Genomic DNA, 21,182 nt, shown 5'->3' on the forward strand with positions numbered 1-21,182 from the left:
ACTTGGACAACACATATCCATTTAATAAACCGTTAGCGTACAACACATATATCGCTAATTTAGACAACACATATCCGTTCATAATTCGTTAGTGTACAACACATATATCGCTAACTAGGATAACACATATCCTTACGTACAAATAAGCACATCATATACGTACAAGTATACTTATTCCACTCACCTTGACACAAGGATGATGATTATGCACGTCCGAGCTTCAAGGCAATGTACCTAATTCATTAAGTACACATTCAATACACTAACTAGTGGAATTAACCACATTACACTTACTTGAGCATTTAATGACCCAATTCGCATTAAATGACTCAACCACACCAATACCGCCCTTAAATGGCCAAGACCCGACTTTAACCACTAAAGCTAGTGCATTAAAGTCTACTAACTTCAATTAACACAAACTTAAGGTAATTCATACCCATTTCACCCAAACTAGGTCAACTAGTACATTTTGACCCATTTTAAATTACTTAGCCTCTCAATCAAGCTAAACTTACCCATTAACACTTCTTTCATAAATCTAAAAGTGTATTAGTGCCTAGCAACACCATTTGACATTTACAACCCCAAATCACAAGACCAAAACCCTAGGTTGTGGCTATTAGGGTTCCATTACAACAACATAACCCAAATTCACCCATTTTACCCTCAAATGGGTCATACAAATCTCTAGTAACCAAAACCCTAGCCATTAACCAATTAAAACTTAAATCATAAGGTTAGAACTTACCGAGACTACCAACGCGTAGCTAGAGACACAAGGAACAACTTTAATTCTTGCTCCAAAGATCAACCCTCAATCCTTCACTCTCAAATCTCACTTTTAATCCAAATGGGTTTTAAGTTTTGGGAGAGAAATTGGAAAGAAAAGAGAAAAGAAATTAAATGAAATGGATAAGTGGTTGGGATTTAATGCTCCCCATCAGATTTATACGCCAAATTACCACTTTGCCCCTTAAAGTCATTTAATTTGAGCTAAAACCGGAATCTGTCCAGCAGATTTACCGCGGCGCGGCCCAAATGTCGCGGCGCGACGTATTGAAGGAAAAACAACCCCTTTTAACCCAACTTCTGATCCAGATTTGCTTGATATGCTGCGGTACGGACCCAATTGTCGCGGCGCGGCCTAAGGCTGTATCTGAACAGCTCGACCAACTTAAACAAATTTCGATTTTATTTAATTTGTACATTCCAAACCCGCTTCCTATATTCACCTAGCCTTCAACAATAGTCTCACAAGACTTAACGCTAACCAAACCCATGTTTAAACTTATACATGCACACATTATCAAGTATACATATATGTATATATATATATATATATATATATATATATATATATATATATATATATATATATATATCTACACATATATTCATGCATTTACGCATAAGCTAATGAGTTATAAACGTACAAATGATTAAGTAAGTACCTTTCGATACGTACGGGAAAATGGGATATTACAACTCTCCCCCACTTGAATCGGAGCGCGTCCTCGCGATCCAAGCCGCATGACAAGCCGGAAGATAGACCATGACAAACTCTTCGGATTCCCATGTAAACTCGGAACCCTTTCGATGTCGCCATTGCACTTTGAAAGTTCTAACTTCCTTGTTTCGCAACATCTTAACCTTCTCATCAAGGATTGCAACCGGTTCTTCCGCATACTCTAGTTTGTTATTTAACGTAATCTCATCAAAAGGCACCCAAGTCGAGTCATCCGCAAGACACTTACGAAGATGGGAAACATGAAATGTGTTATGAATTCCCGCGAGTTCTTCGGGTAACTCTAGTCGATAAGCAACCTCACCAACACGTGCCAAAACCTTGAAAGGACCAATAAACCGAGGAGCTAACTTTCCTCATTTTCGAAACCGAATGACACCCTTCCATGGAGAAACCTTAAGCATCACCATGTCACCTTCTTGAAACTCAATCGTTCTCCTACCTTTATCGGCATAAGACTTTTTTCTATCTTGTGCCGCTTTAAGTCGAGCCCGAATCATTTCAATCTTACTATTCGTCTCCAAGACCAAATCGGAACTTCCGATTTCTCGTTGACCCACTTCTCCCCAACAAATGGGAGTTCGACACCTACACCCATAGAGCATCTCATAAGGTGGCATTCCAATACTAGTGTGGTAACTATTGTTGTATGAGAATTCCACCAAGGGTAAATGCTCATCCCAACTTCCACCAAAATCAATAATACACGCCCTTAACATATCCTCTAACGTTTGGTTCGTACGCTCGGTTTGACCGTCCGTTTGAGGATGATACGTCGTGCTCATTTTCAATTGAGTACACATATCTTCATGAAACTTGTTCCAAAATCGGGACGTAAAACGAGTATCTCGATCCGAAACAATAGATATAGGAACCCCATGTCTCGATATCACCTCCTTGATAAACAACTTGGATAAAGTCTCCGATGATATCGTTTCCCGAATGGGAAGAAACAAAGCACTTTTCGTCAATCGATCAACTATCACCCAAATCGTATCATATTGGGTTCTCGCTGTCTTCGGTAACTTAGTAATGAAGTCCATGGTAATGTGCTCCCATTTCCATTTCAGGACTTCCAAGGGTTGTAACTTACCGTACGACTTTTGGTGCTTGGCCTTAACTTGCAAACGCATGACGCATTGCTCAACATACTTCACAACATCACGTTTCATGCCCGGCCACCAATAATCTTTCCTTAAATCAAGATACATTTTCGTTGCGCCCGGATGAATGGAATACTTTGACTTATGTGCTTCATCAAGTAGCACTTGTCGATAATCTCCCATATTAGGCACCCACACTCTTCCTTGAAAAGACAACAAACCCCGCGTGCCCATAGTAATGAACTCCGATTGTCCCACAATTCGCTCCGCATGCTTGTTGTGAACGTAAGCCTCTATTTGAATCACGCCGAGTTTTTCAAGAAAATCGTTAGTAATAATCATACGTAACAATCCCAATCGTAACGTCAGGTGATGACTCTTTCGACTTAACGCATCCGCGACCACATTCGCCTTGCCCGGATGATAAAGTATTTCACAATCATAATCTTTCACCACATCCATCCACCTACGTTGACGATAATTCAAATCTCGTTGAATAAAGAGATGTTTCAAACTCTTATGATCCGAATAAATCGTACTCTTGACACCATACAAGTAGTGGCGCCAAATTTTCAACGCATGTACCACCTCCGCTAACTCAAGATCATGAGTCGGATATCTCGTTTCGTGTTCCTTTAATTGTCGAGAGGCATAAGCGATGACTTTACCTCTTTGCATTAGGACACACCCGAGCCCATTTAACGAAGCATCACAATAGACCGTCATGTCTTCCACTCCTTCCGGCAACACTAACACCGGAGCTTGACACAACTTCTCTTTTAACAGTTTAAAAGCAATTTCTTGCTCGTTCTCCCAATTAAACCTCGCATTCTTCCTCGTTAATTTCGTCAACGAAGAAGCGATCTTAGAAAAGTCTTGGATAAACCGACGATAATAACCGGCCAATCAATGAAAACTTCGGATTTCCGTAGGCGTAGTCGGTTGTCTCCAACTCTTCACCGTCTCTATCTTCCCCGGATCTACTTGAATACCGTCCTTGTTCACAATATGACCAAGGAATTGAACCTCCCTTATCCAAAATTCACATTTGGAGAACTTAGCATACAACTTCTCCTTTCGTAACGTCTTCAATACTTCACGCAAATGACATTCATGTTCGTTCATACTCTTCGAGTAGACTAGTATGTCGTCAATGAACACAATCACCGACTTGTCCAACATGGGTTGGCACACTCGGTTCATAAGATCCATGAATGCCGCTGGTGCATTCGTAAGACCAAAAGGCATAACTACAAACTCAAAATGCCCATAACGCGTTCGAAAAGCCGTTTTCTCGATATCTTCCTCACGGACCCGCATTTGGTGATAGCCGGACCGTAGGTCGATCTTAGAGAAATACGTCGCACCTTGAAGTTGGTCAAACAAATCGTCAATCCGAGGCAATGGATAACGATTCTTGATCGTCACTTTATTCAACTCCCGGTAATCGTTGCACATCCACATACTACCATCCTTCTTTTTCACGAATAAAACCGGAGCGCCCCATGGCGAAGCACTCGGTCGAATAAAACCCTTCTCAAGCAACTCTTGGGTTTGATTTAACAACTCTTGCATTTCCGTCGGTGCTAAACGATAAGGAGTTTTAGCAATGGGAGTAGCTCCCGGAACCAACTCAATGCGAAATTCAACTTGTCTTTCTGCCGGAACACCCGGTAACTCATTCGGAAAAACATCTTCGAACTCACTAACCACCAGAATTTCACGTATAGGTGGTGGCTCGTCACGAGTATCAACAACATGGGCAAGAAAAGCCATGCCACCACTAACAAGAGAACGACGTGCCCGTGCAAAAGTGCATATCGGCACAAGTCTCCTACGCTTATCGCCGTGAATAATTAACTCTTCCCCACTTGGGGTCTTCACTCGAATAGATTTTTCATAGCATGCGATATCGGCTCTATTTCGATCGAGCCAAGCCATACCAACAACGATATCAAAATCACCCAAATTCATAGGGATGAGATCAATTTTAAAGTTTTCGGCACCAAACACAACATCACAATTTTTACACACATCAACCACTAGCACCGTCTTGCCGTCCGCTATTTTGACTTCTACCGAACGACTTACTTTAGCTAGCGGTTTGTTAAGCTTAGATACAAATCGAGGCGACACGAAAGACAATTTAGCACCGCTATCAAAAAGAATCCTTGCCGGATTAGAATTGACCATGAAAGTACCTGAGACAACTTCGTTCGATTGTTTGGCTTCATCATTGGTCATTAAAAAGGTGCAACACCTCGCCGTACCCGCCGCCTTCTCTAACCGTTTAACATTATCATTGCGCAACTCAGGACACTCGGGCCTTTTGTGCCCTTCTTTACCACAATTGAAACAAGTAAATTTGGGTGTGGAAGGTGAGTTGGGGCAATCACGAGAGATGTGACCTTTTTGCCCACAAGTATAGCAAGTGGGTACATGACCACCGGAGCCACCTTTCTTCACGCTATTAACACTTTCGGAGCCCTTCTTGTTCTTTTTGTTGGAAAAGCTCGATTGATTCGAATTCTCGAACTTCCTCTTACCAAAAGTAAAACTACTCTTTCTCAACACAAGCGCTTCAAAACCCTTCGCCATATTGAACAATTCATCAAAGCTCTTCACCACATTCACACTAATTTTCTCTTGATAGTTATCATTCAAGATTCGATAGAAATCTTCTTTCAACATTTTATCATTCCCGACATACTCCGGGCAAAATTGGGTCTTGGACAAAAACACGGATTTGAGAGTGTTCAAATCCATCGACCCTTGCCTCAAGGAACGTAACTCGTCCTTAAGCCTAGTAAGATCGATCGAAGTTCGGTACTCATCGAAATACTCCGCCTTGAATTCATCCCATGTGAACTCCATACATTGTTCTTCGCCATATACTTGGATTTTCGCGTCCCACCATAACTTAGCATCGCCCCTTAACATACTACACCCGTACCTTGTCTTCTTATCAAGAGGACATTCGCAAGTACGAAAAGACCCCTCCATATCGGAGATCCAACGGGCACTTTTAAGAGGATCTCTTTCGCCATCAAAAGTGGGAGGTTGAGAATCCTTGAAGTTCTTATAGAAAACGTCACGTCTTCCCACATTATCTTCATGTAGGACGGCCTTAACTTGTTCTTTAACTACATTGACCAATTGCTCATCAATTGAGTCTAGGAACATCTTCTTGATATCCACAAGGTACTCCGCCTTTTGACTTTTAAGAATGGCCTCAATCTTGGCCGTCAACTCGGCATCCTCACTAGTATCCCTGTTACCATTATCGGGTCCATTTCTCGTCTTCATTCTATAAAACAAAATGGATTAAACGACGAAAAAAAAGAACATAACACGCATGCATATACGTATACACCACACTACTCCATCTTACTCAACAATCGTCGTACATTACTTGTTTGACACGATTTGCACCCGTAACAATGGTAGCTAATCATTGTTATGCGAGCACGTCGCATTAACTTGCTAGTACAACGTCCATCTCACTTAATGATTGCTAAACACAACACAAATCGATTAGCACGAGGTTAGTTCACATAACCAAAGCACTAACAATTCCCGATTAGACCCAAAGTTCTACAAGTCCCGCATAAAAGCGCATACACAATAAAGTCTAAGTCTAGGCACCTATCTCAAGTCGCCTAAATCTCTTAGACCATGCTCTGATACCACTTGAAACAACCCAACCCGTATTCCATACGATAAATTTTTTTTTTTGTAATGATACACATTTACGCGCCAATAAAATATGTAAACCAATCCACAAGTTCCATTTAAACGTTCAACAATTTAAATGTTTACAAAAGGCACGAAGGCCATTAATTAAGTTCAATACAAGTTTGACCCACTACAACGATAGCTTATAATCCAAACGACCCTTTGAGCATGGTTTGGGACTAAACTACCCAAAACGTTAGGCCAACTTTCAAACTTCAACAAAACATCATCAAAGGCCACCTAGTGCCCGATAAACCCTTTGCCCTTATCCGCACCTGCAACTAAAAAGATAAACAACGAGAGGGGTAAGCTAATGCTTAGTGAATGCAATAATTATACATGTTCATATATAACCTACTTACTTGCAATCACTTACACAATACCGCGTATAAGCTAGCTATTCGACAAGCATGCAAACATCATGCATAAACTACAATCCATAATTCATAAGGAGCTAGCATCCGACAATAGCGTATAGTTCATAATTTAATATGCTAAATACACATTCACACAACCATGGTTAACCAATAGCAAAAAGGAATGGTACTCAAAATTCCCATCGGTGTTTATAACAACCGTTAGTGCACAACACATATATCACCAACCCTTGGACAACACATATCCGTTCATAAGATCATTAGTGTACAACACATATAACACCAACTTGGAAAACACATATCCATTTAATAAACCGTTAGCGTACAACACATATATCGCTAATTTAGACAACACATATCCTTTCATAATTCGTTAGTGTACAACACATATATCGCTAACTAGGACAACACATATCCTTACGTACAAATAAGCACATCATATACGTACAAGTATACTTATTCCACTCACCTTGACACAAGGATGATGATTATGCACGTCCGAGCTTCAAGGCAATGTACCTAATTCATTAAGTACACATTCAATACACTAACTAGTGGAATTAACCACATTACACTTACTTGAGCATTTAATGACCCAATTCGCATTAAATGACTCAACCACACCAATACCGCCCTTAAATGGCCAAGACCCGACTTTAACCACTAAAGCTAGTGCATTAAAGTCTACTAACTTCAATTAACACAAACTTAGGGTAATTCATACCCATTTCACCCAAACTATGTCAACTAGTACATTTTGACCCATTTTAAATTACTTAGCCTCTCAATCAAGCTAAACTTACCCATTAACACTTCTTTCATAAATCTAAAAGTGTATTAGTGCCTAGCAACACCATTTGACACTTACAACCCCAAATCACAAGACCAAAACCCTAGGTTGTGGCTATTAGGGTTCCATTACAACAACATAACCCAAATTCACCCATTTTACCCTCAAATGGGTCATACAAATCTCTAGTAACCAAAACCCTAGCCATTAACCAATTAAAACTTAAATCATATGGTTAGAACTTACCGAGACTACCAACGCGTAGCTAGAGACACAAGGAACAACTTTAATTCTTGCTCCAAAGATCAACCCTCAATCCTTCACTCTCAAATCTCACTTTTAATCCAAATGGGTTTTAAGTTTTGGGAGAGAAATTGGAAAGAAAAGAGAAAAGAAATTAAATGAAATGGATAAGTGGTTGGGATTTAATGCTCCCATCAGATTTATACGCCAAATTACCACTTTGCCCCTTAAAGTCATTTAATTTGAGCTAAAACCGGAATCTGTCCAGCAGATTTGCCGCGGCGCGGCCCAAATGTCGCGGCGCGACGTATTGAAGGAAAAACAACCCCTTTTAACCCAACTTCTGATCCAGATTTTCTTGATATGCCGCGACGCGGACCCAATTGTCGCGGCGCGGCCTAAGGCTGTATCTGAACAGCTCGACCAACTTAAACAATTTTCGATTTTATTTAATTTGTACATTCCAAACCCGCTTCCTATATTCACCTAGCCTTCAACAATAGTCTCACAAGACTTAACGCTAACCAAACCCATGTTTAAACTTATACATGCACACATTATCAAGTATACATATATGTATATATATATACACATATATTCATGCATATATGCATAAGCTAACGAGTTATAAACGTACAAATGATTAAGTAAGTACCTTTTGATACGTACCTTTCGATACGTATGGGAAAACAGGATGTTACATCTTTGCCTTTTTATTCTCTTCTCGACCTCTAGTAAAGCGATTAATGATCCAGAATTCGTAAGTATGGAGTTTTTGAACGAACTTAATGTTCTAAACAAGAAAGAATGTAATAGCACGATTTGATTTGTCAAATTACCAGAATCACTGAGAATGGAACTATCAAGAATATACTTTTTCGATATGTTCTGAAGTTAAGCAGAATGAAAGAGTTATGTAACATGGCACATGATGACGTTATGATCTGTGAATCATCACGTCCCATTAGAAACTTAGCATGACTTACTGTAATATAATCACGTTGATCAAGTGTCATTATATTATACTAACTCATGCATCAGTTCCCAACACTACTTCAAAAACATTCATATTTTAAACTCGAAAGTTTCTGAATTTAGAAACTAAGACAGTTTCCCTTCTGATGTAACACTGATATCGCGAAGAGGTAAATGATTTCAGATAAGAGTAGTTATGAAAATATCTTCAGAAATATGGAAGATATTTATAATGAAAGATACGATGATATCTTAGAATTTTTGATGAAGAAATTCATTCACGATGATTTAGAGCGATTAAGGAGCAAGATATTCGCTAAAGATTTCATCAGAAATAGAATCATCAGGATTCTTTGAAGGCAGATTTAGTCTTTGTGATTTTTCCATAGTCTCCTTCATGGTTTACTCAATTCATTTTCCAGTTTCAAACCTTCCCTTTTTCTGAGCTTTGCCAACATACTATTCTTTATCATCAACTTCCGATGGTTAAGGTCGTTTACAGTTTTTGCTGCTTTATCAGCACTTTCCAAAATTCAGAGAACTGATTCATAAACTGAGTGCTTTTCAGAATTTCAGAATGGAAGATCATCATTCTAAGAGATAAATGTTATATGTATACATATAACTGTTGATGTAGAATTGTTGCGAGATTCAAAATTCTGATTGTTAATTCCTGATGATTCGTATGGTAATTCTCATTATAGGATGTGGATGAGTATATAATAAGGTTTTGATGAACAAATATAATGGTTCTTCGGAGAGACTTAAGATAATGAATAATGAAGTTGCTGGTAAGTTTACTGCTAATGTGATGGGATATAAACGGTTCTCCGGATGACGAAAGGCAAACTTATATATCGAGGTTATAATAAGGCTAATTCGAACGAAAGTCGAAGTTGATTTGCTGGAGCTGTGTGACGACCCGGAAATATCCGACCAAATTTAAACTTAATCTTAATATGGTTTTGACACGATACGCATAGTCTGTTAGATGGAGTCCCAAAGATATTGAACTGTTTTCTTATATGCATTTAACCTTTAACTATTCTCGACGATTCACGAACCATTATTTGTTAATATATATATATATATATATATATATATATATATATATATATATATATATATATATATATATATATATATATATATATATATATATATATATATATATATATATATATATATATATATATATATATATATATATATATATATATATATATATATATATATATATATATATATATATATAATAAAAGTAAGTATATATATAATAAATGGAAATAATAAAATTTAAGTATTGGAATTAAGAATGTAAGGTAATATCCAAGATAATAATATGATTATTAAATTAAAGCTATATATAAATATATGATCCCTATAAAGAAGTATTATGATACTGGTATATATACAAGAGATATAAATATTATGTGTATTTTACATATATTATTAGATATTGCATAATTAGATGTATTATTAATATATTAAATTACAAATTTAAAATATAGTTGTTATATTATTATTTTCATTATAAATATTAATATTAACATTAATATTAGTATTATTAATATTACTATACATAAAATATAGATATGAAATTTAATACATTTAAATTGTTATAATAATATTATTACTAATATTACTAATATCATTATTAATATCATTGCTTTCAAAAATCTTTACTATTTAAAGTATCATTATTATTAATTATTATTAAACTTATTATTTTTATCATTATTGTTATAATTAATATTATCATATTATTATTATTATTTTTTTATCATTCTTATTTTTTTATCAATAATATTATTATTATTATTTTTGTATTTATTATTATTATTATTATTATTATTATTATTATTATTTCTGTATTTATTATTATTATTATTATTATTATTATTATTTAATAATAATATTATTATATTTATTAATTATTATAAATTATGTATAAAGGCATATAAATCGTACGAGTTTATTCCCAATCACTATCTGTATGATTTTATTTATTTATTTGATTCTTCCTGTCTGAATTTTTGATACGCGTCAAAATCGATTTTTCAATACCAAACAAGAATCGACTGTATCATATGTACTACTTCAATTATTTAGTTACTATCAATATATACTGCATTTGAAGAATTAAAACTGAAAACCAGATATAAGAGCTCGACCTCTGTTCTTCAACCAATTTTATCAAAAGCTCAATTTCGATTCAATCTTTAAAAACTAGAATTGCAGTTTTGTTAGGAATGATCTAAGTAAACTATCTGTAAGTTTTCAACTTCCAATCTTTCATATTAATTACGAATTTTGAAGTCAAAGTTAAAATGCAAAAAGTCAAAGGTTTTGTTCATCGTGAAATTAGAATTCGTTTTGAGGTTTCTGAATCAATTGATGATTCAGAAAGTTTATATGAATGATTTAAAACATAATTCGTGTTGTAATTATAATCTAAAACGCTTTAAAATTTAAGATATGATTTAGTGTTCATGATATTCTTAACTGTGATAAGCATTAGATAAAAATTGAATAAATCTTCAAAATGTAAAAATGCAGATGTATTAGGAACCTGTTAGTGAATCCATCTGCAAATTTGTAACTCTTAATTCTTTATATTGAACACGAATTTGAGAGTCAAAGTTTGAAATAGAAAAAGTCAACAGATTGTTTATCAAAGAAATTCGAGTTTTACAGATTGATTCTTTTAAAATTGAGGATTTACACAGTTTCCTGGAACGATTTAACACCCCTTTTATGTTGACACTACAACCTAATTGTATCTAAAATACGAAATCACGAATTTTGTTCTATATTTTTTTTACGAAGTGCAGCTACTGCTTCTTTCTTTATTTAAAATTTTCTTTTGCTGTTAATTTAAATTATATCAAATAAATATTTCTGTTTTGTTATTAAATCAAAAACCAAACTTGTGATAACCTTGGTTAGAAGGATAAGCAGTTTAATTGGATTTTTTGGATAAGAAGTATAGTAAAATCGAACGGGTTGTATATTTACTACTGGGTATTAAAACAGAAAAGGATGAAATGAAAGAGTGAACATGGGTGTAAGCGGGTTAGCGAGTGGTCAAGGGTTCGAGCCAGGTCTTGGACAATATTTTTATAAAAGCTTTTTCAAAGGGTATAACCTCTTATTTTTATTTCCATTATTATTGTTATTATTATTATTATTATTATTATTATTATTATTATTATTATTATTATTATTATTATTATTATTATTATTATTGTTATTATTATGATTATTATGGTTATCATTAGCATTATTATTATCATAATTATAGCTATAAGTATTACAATTATTGTTATCATTAGTAGTAAATTTTATTATAAAGTATTATTATTATCATTATAATAATTATTATTATTATTATTAGTATCATCATTTAGGATATTATTAGTAGTATTCTTATGATGAAAACCAATATTGTTTTTATTATTATTATTATAAACATTATTATTACTAAAATTATTATTAAAAGTATCATTTTAAGTAAAAGTACTATATTTATTAAGATCATTAATATTATTATTACAAATAACATTTTTATAAAAATTATCATTTTAATTAATATTAGGATTATTATTATTATTAGTAGTATTATTTTTATAGACATTATTGCTATTTTTATCACTATTATTATTACTACTATAATTATTATTATCATCAGTATTATTATTATTATTATTAATATTATTATTATAATCAAGCACAACTTTTATTACTATTAACGTAAAAAATATATTTATAAGTAACATTACATATGAATTAATTATATTAACAATCTTTAAATAAACATTCATATATATAATCAATTAGGTATTTTAAAAATATATAGATATAAAACTATACAAATAATAATCATTTTCAAATATATATATATATATATATATATATATATATATATATACAAATTAAATATATAATATATAAAGTTATAATATATGAAATTGTTCGTCGTATGGATATTTTTACTACAAAATATCGTATAAATGCTTTTGCAATATATATTTTTGGGACTGAGAATACATGCACTGCTTTTATAAATGCTTTACGAAATAGACACAAGTGATCGAAACTACATTCTATGGTTGGATTATCAAATTGAATATGCCCCGTTTTAGCTTGGTAGCCTAAGAATTGGTGTTTATTATAATTGCCACCAATTGACGCAAATCCTAAAGATAGATCTATGGGCACTAACAAGCCCCAGTCAGAGAATTTGAACTGCTTTAGTACTTTGATTTATCATGTTCGATGTGAGTCCCGGAATGATGGGGATATTCTATATGCATCCCGTTAAGGTCGGTTACCAGGTGTTCACCATATGAATGAATTTTAATTCGCGGGTTACGCGTGACAATATATGAAATCTTGTGGTCTATTAAAATGATGAAAATGAATGATTATGATAAACTAATGAACTCACCAACCTTTTGGTTGACACTTTAAAGCATGCTTATTCTTAGGTATGAAAGAAATCTTCCGTTGTGCATTTGCTCATATTAGAGATATTACTTGGAGTCATTCATGACATATTTCAAAAGACGTTGTATTCAAGTCATCGAGTTCATCAAGATTATTATTAAGTCATTTATAGTTGGATATATTATGAATTGGTATGCATGCCGTCAACTTTTGTTGTAATGAAAGTTTGTCTTTTAAAAACGAATGCAATGTTTGTAAAATGTATCATATAGAGGTCAAGTACCTCGCGATGTAACCAAATATAATGTATTCGTCCAGATGGATTAGGATGGGTCATTAAAGTTGGTATCAGAGCGGTGGTCTTAGCAAACCAGGTCTTGCATTAGTGTGTCTAACTGATAGTTGTTTAGATGCATTAGTGAGTCTAGACTTCGACCATGTCTGCATGTCAAAAGTTTTTGCTTATCATTTCTAGTCGGAAATCATCTGCTTATCATCCATAAGAAATTATCTGCTTATCATTCTAAGTCTAGACACATCTTACTGCATTGATTGCATGAATAGTGTATAGACAAAAAAATTCATATCTTAGCGTATTTGCTAATTCATATCTTAGCGTATCTATTACTGTAAACTTTGCCTGACATATTCCGTAAATTCCTCCGTAAACTACGAAATCTTTTGTTCTATATATATATATATATATATATATATATATATATAGATATTCTATATGATAAGAATACCACCCGATAGCTGAAAATCATTTTATATCAAAAATTCCTTATTCAGTCGTACGAAATGGAATTCACCATTAGTTCAAGTTCTTCGGAATCCGACAGCTATTCCGACATGGACGTTCACCTAAGCTCCGAAAGCAGCGTCACCAGAATGAATCAACCAAACATCCATTCCCAATTCATCTGATGGGTTCGTAGTCGACTTAATCAATGGAGACGCGAAGAAGGCAATCCTTTCCACCAATCGAATTCACCTCTTGGCGAAGAACCTGAAGCACTTACCGGTGAACCTGTCCGTAATACCATTTTCTCTCTCATTTCCAGAGTATCTCGTCATGATTATATACTATCTCAAATTCTGGATCTTATTCGTCCGCTTGTTCGAACTGACAATCATACCGGTATAATAGAAGAAGTCAACGAGCTTCGCGCTTGGGTAATGACTTTGGAGAATATGGTGTAAAGATTACAAGCACCATCAGCAGCACCAGCAGCATAACCAGTTGCACCATCAGCAACACCAACAGTACCATTACCAACAGCAATATCCGCATCCCACACTTCAACAACACAATTTGTACCTCGAACATCAACGTCATACGCACCATAGATACCAAGGAGTACCAAAAACAATGAACGATGAAGTATTGATCCATAACTTCATTAAAGAATATTTTGCGAAGAATATGTGGTTTCTAAAAGTTTTAGAGATTACTTATTCTAGCTCAAACCGAAAAGCAAATGAGATTAATATCATATTAACTCATTAAATCCATAATTATGTCTGAAGAAAATATATATGTATATATATTTTCATAAAGATTGTAATTAAAAATTCTTTCATACAAACTGTTAATGATGAAAATATTTTAACGGGTAGGTAATACCCGAGGAATATTTAGATTTCACCTTGATAAGTTACAATGTACATTCTTCGAATCTGATTCAACAGTCATTTACTATCCTACTTACATCGACAGATATACGAATCCGTTCACCACAGAATAACCATTTTCATTCAAATTTTATATTTGGATTTTGACCTATCAGAATCCAACAAGTGGCATAATGAAGAAAATATTTGACGAAATAAAATTTGTTAGAAACAAACAAATTAGATATGAGAAATTTTGTTAAGAATCAACGTTAACAAAATCCTAGCTAACTGTTCCTAGCTAACTGTTAATTCCCTATTACATTTTATTTATCGCAATTTTAATTATCGTCATTTAATTTCTGTTATTTATTTTACGCACTTTAAATATCGGGACACGTATACAAGGTTTTGACATATCATATCGACGCATCTATATATATTATTTGGAATCACCATAGACACTCTATATGCAGTAATGCTCGAGTTAGCTATACAGGGTTGAGGTTGATTCTCAAATAATATATATACTTTGAGTTGTGATCGAGTCTGAGACATGTATATAACGGGTCACGACACGTATTAATTATTTCGAATATTATATATTAAACTACATACGCATTGTTGAATTACTAATTGTGGACTGCTAACTGTGGACTACCAACATTGGACAATTAAAAATGAATTAAAATATTAATTATAACATATGAAACTAAACAATTCTTCAAGTTTGCCGCTTGATTTCATCTTAAACCTCATTTATATCTTGACAATTACAATCTGCGTTCAAACATTTCATGATTCTTGAAAACACCTCAATCGAGAGGATGAACCAACCGCACTTCAGCTACAGAAGAAAATATTGATGCATATAGTTATGCACCTGAAAATACTCGAAACCTGAGTAAACGTTTAACACGTATCTGTGCTAATTCCTTTAGTGTTATTATTACCCAAAATAACTTGGTAATTCTTTTCAAAGTAGTCAATTTTGTCACAGCTTTAGAAAATAAATTTAGACCTTTCATTTGAATAAACCTTATTATAACTTTGATATATAAGTTTGCCCTTTGTCATCATTACCAGGAAACCATTTATATTCCACTACATTAGCAGTAAACTTACCAGCAACTTCATTACTCATTGGCTTAAGTCTCTCCGAAGAACCATTATATTTGTTCGTTAAAATCTATTCATATGCTCATCCGCATCTTGTAACGAGAATTGCCATACCAATTACCGAGAATTAGCAATCAGTATTTTGAAATCTCGCAGCATGTCTACATCAACAATTATATATACATATAACGTCTACCTCCAAGACTTACATACTCCGAATGTGAAGTTTCTGAAAAACACCCTAAACTGCGAACTAGTTCCAGAAATTTTGAAAAATGCTGATGAAGCAGCAAAAACTGTAAAATACCTTAACAGTAAAAAGTTTGATGATAAAGAATAGTGTGTTGGAAAATCTCAGAAAAGTTAGAACTGGAAAATGAATTGAGTAAACCATGAAGGAAGCTATGGACAAATCGCAAGGACTAAACTTGTACATAAAGAATCCTGATGATTCTGTTTTTGATGAAATCTTTAGCGAATACCTTGCTTCTTAATCGCTCTAAATTATCGTGAATGAATTTCTTCATCACAATTTGATTCTAAAATTCTAAGATATCATTGTATCTTTCATTATAAATATCCTCGATATTTCTGGAGACATTTTCATAACTATTCTTACCTGAAATCATTTATCTCTTCGCAATATCAGTGTTACATCAGAAAGGGAACTTTGTTAGTTTCTAAATTATGAAAAATTCAAACTTAAAATATGAATGTTATTGATGTAGTGTTGGGAACTGAAGCATGAGTTAGTATAATATAATGACACTTGATCAATGTGATTATATTACAGTAAGTCATGCTGAGTTTCTAATAGAACGTGATGATTCACAGACCATAGCGTCATCATGTGCCATGTTACACGACTCTTACATTCTACTAAATCTCTACACAAAATCAAGAACATATTATCTTTATAATTCTATCTTATTCGTGACTTCTGATAATTTGGCAAATTTTTGGTAACATGAATTGAAGAATAACAGATGAGAGTTGTAGAAATAATGGAACGAAAGAGGTTCATTTATAGTGGGAATATCTGATAGAGCAATCAAAACAGATTATCGCATTTAACCAAATAAGATTCTAATTTCCTTAATTATCGAAGAACCAAATCTTATTATGATGATTTTTCCCTAAATTCCTTGATTTCTGGAAATCAACCATGACTACGTCAATTGTGATAGCTTCACTCGTACTCTTCGAATAATCGAATTATCTTATCCATATTACTCAACAGTAATAAAACTCTGTTCATCAACTCATATTCGTCATGAAAACATTTTTATTGTTAGCCATGACAACCTCGATCAAATTTCGGGATGAAATTTCTTTAACGGGTAGGTACTGTGACGACCCGAAAATTTTCGACCAAATTTAAACTTAATCTTAATATGGTTTTGACACGATAAGCATAGTCTGTTAGATGGAGTCCCAAAGATATTGAACTATTTTCTTATATGCATTTAACCTTTGACTATTCTCGACGATTCACGAATCATTATTTGTTAATAAATATATATATATATATATAATAAAAGTAAGTATATATATAATAAATGGAAATAATAAAATTTAAGTATTGGAATTAAGAATGTAAGGTAATATCCAAGATAATAATATGATTATTAAATTAAAGCTATATATAAATATATGATCCCTATAAAGAAGTATTATGATACTGGTATATATACAAGAGATATAAATATTATGTGTATTTTACATATATTATTAGATATTGCATAATTAGATGTATTATTAATATATTAAATTACAAATTTAAAATATAATTGTTATATTATTATTTTCATTATAAATATTAATATTAACATTAATATTAGTATTATTAATATTACTATACATAAAATATATATATGAAATTTAATACATTTAAATTGTTATAATAATATTATTACTAATATTACTAATATCATTATTAATATCATTACTTTCAAAAATCTTTACTATTTAAAGTATCATTATTAATAATTATTATTAAACTTATTATTTTTATCATTATTGTTATAATTAATATTATCATATTATCATATTATTATTATTTTTTTATCATTCTTATTTTTTTTATCAATAATATTATTATTATTATTATTATTATTGTATTTATTATTATTATTATTTCTGTATTTATTATTATTATTATTATTTAATAATAATATTATTATATTTATTAATTATTATAAATTATATATAAAGGCATATAAATCGTATGAGTTTATTCCCAATCACAATCTGTATGAGTTTTTTTTATTTGATCCTTCCTGTCTGAATTTTTGATACGCGTCAAAATCGATTTTTCAATACCAAACAAAAATCGACTGTATCATATGTACTACTTCAATTATTTGGTTACTATCAATATATACTGCATTTGAAGAATTAAAACTAAAAACCAGATATAAGAGCTTGACCTCTATTCTTCAACCAATTTTATCAAAAGCTCAATTTCGATTCAAGCTTTAAAAACTAGAATTGCAGTTCTGTTAGGAATGATCTAAGTAAACTATCTGTAAGTTTTCAACTTCCAATCTTTCATATTAATTACGAATTTTGAAGTCAAAGTTAAAATGCAAAAAGTCAATGGTTTTGTTCATCGCGAAATTAGAATTCGTTTTGAGGTTTTTGAATCAATTGATGATTCAGAAAGTTTATATGAATGATTTAAAACATAATTCGTGTTGTAATTATAATCTAAAATGCTTTAAAATTTAAGATTTGATTTAGTGTTCATGATATTCTTAACTGTGATGAGCATTAGATAAAAATTGAATGAATCTTTAAAATGTAAAAATGCAGATGTATTAGGAACCTGTTAGTGAATCCATCTACAAATTTGTAACTCTTAATTCTTTATATTGAACACGAATTTGAGAGTCAAAGTTTGAAATAGAAAAAGTCAACATATTGTTTATCAAAGAAATTCGAGTTTTACAGATTGATTCTTTTAAAATTGAGGATTTACACAGTTTTCTGGAACGATTTAACACCTCTTTTATGTTGACACTATAACCTAATTGTATCTAAAATACGAAATCACGAATTTTGTTCTATATTTTTTTTACGAAGTGCAGCTACTGCTTCTTTCTTTTATTTAAAATTTTCTTTTGCTGTTAATTTAAATTATATCAAATAAATATTTCTGTTTTGTTATTAAATCAAAAACCAAACTTGTGATAACCTTGGTTAGAAGGATAAGCAGTTTAATGGGATTTTTTGGAGAAGAAGTATAGTAAAATCGAACGGGTTATATATTTACTACTGGGTATTAAAATAGAAAAGGATGAAACGGAAGAGTGAACATGGGTGTTAGCGGGTTAGCGAGTGGTTAAGGGTTCGAGCCCGGTCTTGGACAATCTTTTTATAAAAGCTTTTTCAAAGGGTATAACCTCTTATTTTTATTTCCATTATTATTGTTATTATTATTATTATTATTATTATTATTATTATTATTATTATTATTATTATTATTATTATTATTATTATTATTATTATTATTATTATTATTATTAGTATTGTTATTATTATGATTATTATGGTTATCATTAGCATTATTACTATCATAATTATAGTTATAAGTATTACAATTATTGTTATCATTAGTAGTAAATTTTATTATAAAGTATTATTATTATCATTTTAATTATTATTATTATTATTAGTATCATCATTTAGGATATTATTTGTAGTAGTATTATGATGAAAACCAATATTGTTTTTATTATTATTATAAACATTATTATTACTAAAATTATTATGAAAAGTATCATTTTAAGTAAAAGTACTATATTTATTAAGATCATTAATATTATTATTACAAATAACATTTTTATAAAAATTATCATTTTAATTAATATTAGGATTATTATTATTATTATTATTATTATTATTAGTATTATTTTTATAGACATTATTGCTATTTTTATCAATATTATTATTACTAGTATAATTATTATTATTATCATCAGTATTATTATTATTAATATTAATATTATTATTATAATCAAGCACAACTTTTATTACTATTAACGTAAAAAATATATTTATAAGTAACATTACATATGAATTAATTATATTAACAGTCTTTAAATAAACATTCATATATATAATCAATTAGGTATTTTAAAAATATATAGATATAAAACTATACAAATAATAATCATTTTCAAATATATATATACAAATTAAATATATAATATATAAAGTTATAATATATGAAATTGTTCAACTACATGTATATGTTCTAATATATATATGAACAATATAGGTTCGTGAATCCGAGGCCAACCCTGCATTGTTCAGTATCGTCTTATGCATATTTTTACTACAAAATATCGTATTGTGAGTTTCATTTGCTCCTTTTTTAAATGCTTTTGCAATATATATTTTTGGGACTGAGAATACATGCACTGCTTTTATAAATGCTTTACGAAATAGACACAAGTGATCGAAACTACAATCTATGGTTGGATTATCAAACCGAATATGCCCCTTTTTAGCTTGGTAGCCTAAGAATTGGTGTTTATTATAATTGCCACCAATTGGCGCGAATCCTAAAGATAGATCTATGGGCACTAACAAGCCCCAGTCAGAGAATTTGAACTGCTTTAGTACTTCGATTTATCATGTTCGATGTGAGTCCCGGAATGATGGGGATATTCTATATGCATCCCGTTAAGGTCGGTTACCAGGTGTTCACCATATGAATGAATTTTAATTCGCGGGTTACGCGTGACAATATATGAAATCTTGTGGTCTATTAAAATGATGAAAATGAATGATTATGATAAACTAATGAACTCACCAACCTTTTGGTTGACACTTTAAAGCATGTTTATTCTCAGGTATGAAAGAAATCTTCCGCTGTGCACTTGCTCATATTAGAGATATTACTTGTGACGACCCGGAAATTTTCGATCAAATTTAAACCTAATCTTATTATGATTTCGACACGATAAGCAAAGTCTGTTATGTTAAGTCTCAAAATTTTTGGAATTGTTTAGATGAATACACTTGTGTTTCGATTATTACTGACGATTCACGAACCATTGGTTGCAAATTAATATATATAGATATATAAATATATACATATATATATATATATATATATATAATCGTTGGAAATAATAACAAATAAGTAAAATAATATGCAAGATAATAAGTTTGTTAAAATGAATATATATATATATATATATATATATATATATATATATATGATACTATTTAATTGATGA

Source organism: Rutidosis leptorrhynchoides, chromosome 9 (assembly GCF_046630445.1).
Source record: "Rutidosis leptorrhynchoides isolate AG116_Rl617_1_P2 chromosome 9, CSIRO_AGI_Rlap_v1, whole genome shotgun sequence".
Taxonomy (NCBI): domain Eukaryota; kingdom Viridiplantae; phylum Streptophyta; class Magnoliopsida; order Asterales; family Asteraceae; genus Rutidosis; species Rutidosis leptorrhynchoides.